This window comes from Sciurus carolinensis, unplaced genomic scaffold (assembly GCF_902686445.1).
Source record: "Sciurus carolinensis unplaced genomic scaffold, mSciCar1.2, whole genome shotgun sequence".
NCBI lineage: Eukaryota > Metazoa > Chordata > Mammalia > Rodentia > Sciuridae > Sciurus > Sciurus carolinensis.
In genome coordinates, this window is record NW_025920183.1 from 38,318 (window position 1) to 41,524 (window position 3,207).

At 43.1% G+C, this 3,207-nt stretch overlaps 1 pseudogene; it reads left to right on the forward strand.

The window, feature by feature from the left end:
* The first annotated feature begins 306 nt into the window (after nt 1-306).
* On the forward strand, nt 307-2,790 carry LOC124974845 (F-box/WD repeat-containing protein 2-like; annotated as a pseudogene).
* The last annotated feature ends 417 nt before the right edge of the window (nt 2,791-3,207 follow it).

Here is a 3,207-nt window from a genome sequence, read left to right on the forward strand (position 1 = left end):
CTCACCTCCCAGGTCCCCGCCGCCTATACTCCGAGCCAGTCACAGGCTCCCGGCCTTCCTCCCCAGCTGCATGGTCCACGCTGCCAGGGCGCGGGCAGGCAATGCGGGCAGTGCTGGCCGGCACGCTGTTCCCGGCTGCAGCGCGAGGGGACGCGTGGCCCTGTGGGGCTTGCTGCTCAGGAACGCTGATACCCCATGACCCTCGCCTGTCACCAGGTCCCCTGCTGGGCTCTATGGTATTTTTAATCCTTCCTTCTATCCCCAGTCCTGGGCACTTCTCTATAATAGGAGGCTATGAGCGAAGAGATGCCTGAAACTTCTGAGAAGATGTGTAAGTTTTATTTTTGGAAGTTATACATTCTATTTATTATTGTGTAGTTGTTTCTATTAAGCCACACTTAGGGAAATTACTGCCTTGTCCCATAAACCTTAAAACCTTAAGAGATCAATCTCATAGCTATTATAAACCTGTATTCCTTATAATTCCACCATGCTTTGGTTTATAAACTCCTCCCCCACACAATGGTGGAGCAATAAGTAATGACATCTCAGACAGCCACGTGGAGGCTACAAGATATAGAATGAGGACAGAATGAAAGATGAAAGTCATGGCAACTAGGATGTCTGTCTTGTAAAGGGCAAAAAGTACATGTTTTACTTTGTGAATTCCATCCTTCTTATACATAAATCTAAATATGTTAAAAATACTTATTTTAAAGCTACTTTCAGATTTAGCTGCATGATCTCTAGCTCTTCATGAGGAATTCTTCATTGGTTCCAGTTCCTGACTGTATCTCTTATGGTGGTGGGTTTCCATAGTGCATGGCAGTGGGTTTCCTTTGTATGTTTTGTTATTTCTGTGTGAACTAATTTTTGATGGTGCATATTTTGCTCAAAAGTCCCTTGTATGCCTCAAGCATACATATCACTTTTGTATCATAACTCCAGGCAGTGATACATTTATTTAGACCCTGTTCAAGAATGGAGTGTCTTCCCAGGATCCTGGTTTTTCAACCCAGACTCTAAGGCGTCTTTCTAATCTGAGCATCCTTGAAGGCTGAATGGCTTCAACTCTTGGTCAGTTCAGTTTGTAGCATGGTATATTTGAGATGAATATCAAGTAGAGATTTCCAGAAGGCAGTTTAATAGAATAATCTAACACAGGGAGAGAGGTTGGGGCTAGAGAACTATGTTTAGAAGCCATCAGCATACAGTGTTACAATACATGGGCTGCATGAGAGCACTCAGGGAGTGGATGTTAAAGGTATTCTTAATATGTGTATGTAGAATCCTAAAAGATCCATAGATGGAATTCAAGAGGTCTGTGAATGTAGATTTTTTTAATTGTCTACACATTTTTAGTAACCTCTGTTGAGAATTAGCATTTATTTACTTTGTGAATGTAAGGTACAAACCATAGCAATATTTGCAGTTCTATCCTCTATCTAATGAGGATAATATTTATCCTCATTAGAAACAAGAGGTCTTTTATGTCACAGTATAGTTGTTGCAAATATCTTGAAATATTGTTTCCTGGGGAACATTATCATTATCTTGAGATCACATTAGTTATTGAACCCACCTCTTGGTCATGGAATTGAATGCATTAAAAAGTATGCCATGAGCACCGGAAGCCACTCCCCAGTGAGGTTGCGGACCCAGAGCGGCGGCCGCAGGTCCAGGTGCCATGTGTGAACCCTGCGTGAGGTCCCGGGACCTGGGGTGCTCACTCAGGTAAATTTTTCCATAACCTTTTGGAGAGAAAGGACTTTGAGACGTGGCTTGATAACATTTCTGTTACGTTTCTTTCTCTGTCGGACTTGCAGAAAAATGAAACTCTGGATCACCTGATTAGTCTGAGTGGGGCAGTCCAGCTCAGGCATCTCTCCAATAACCTGGAGACTCTCCTCAAGCGGGACTTCCTCAAACTCCTTCCCTTGGAGCTCAGTTTTTATTTTTTAAAATGTCTTGATCCTCAGACTTTACTCACATGCTGCCTCGTCTCTAAACAGTGGAATAAGGTGATAAGTGCCTGTACAGAGGTGTGGCAGACTGCTTGTAAAAATTTGGGGTGGCAGATAGATGATTCTGTTCAGGATGCTTTGCACTGGAAGAAGGTTTATTTGAAGGCTATTTTAAGAATGAAGCAACTGGAGGACCATGAAACCTTTGAGACCTCATCACTAATTGGACACAGTGCCAGAGTGTATGCACTTTACTACAAAGATGGACTTCTTTGTACAGGTGGTTTTGCAGAAGTGCAAAGTCAAGTCTCTCTTGCATAGACCTGGAGACTACATCCTTTTAAGTGCAGACAAATATGAGATCAAGATTTGGCCAATTGGAAGAGAAATCAACTGCAAGTTCTTAAAGACACTGTCTGTCTCTGAGGATAGAAGTATCTGCCTGCAGCCAAGACTTCATTTTGATGGCAAATACATTGTCTGTAGTTCAGCCCTCAGTCTCTACCAGTGAGACTTTGACAGTTATGATATTCTCAGGGTCATCAAGACTCCTGAGATAGCAAAATTGGCCTTGCTTGGCTTTGGAGATGTCTTTGCCCTGCTGTTTGACAACCGCTTCTTGTACATCGTGGACTTTTGGACAGAGAGCCTAATTAGCCGTTGACCTTTGCCAGAGTACAGGAAATCAAAGAGAGGTTCAAGCTTCCTGGCAGGCGAAGTGTCCTGTCTGAATGGACTGGATGGGCACAATGACACAGGCTTGGTCTTTGCCACCAGCATGCCTGACCACAGTATTCACCTGGTGTTGTGGAAGGAGCATGGCTGACACCACAAACCACCACCACTGACTGACTTTGGGTGCCAGGACTGCAAGTTTTGAATGCAACCTCTGTGGCAGCCCACTGCATGAACCAAAGTTCTCACCTAATGATATCATCATGCAGTGCACAATCATTTATCTATGTTTGCCAGGGGCCAGGGCTTAGGGTGGGGGAGGGTTTGTTTTATTGACATATGGCGCAGCATGCTAATGGGGTACACCATTGACTTCATTTGTACTTAGTTATGCTGGTCAGGATAAGAGGATGCTTTTTTGGTTCATCTTACTTGAGTGGAATATTGTTTTTAAGTAAAGAAAGTGTAATGGTTCATTAATCTGCTAATTGGTTGCCTATAAAAATCACATTCAGTCTGTTATTAAAGCTTCATAACATAGCCTTTTTTTCTTTTGAAGTTGAAGCAA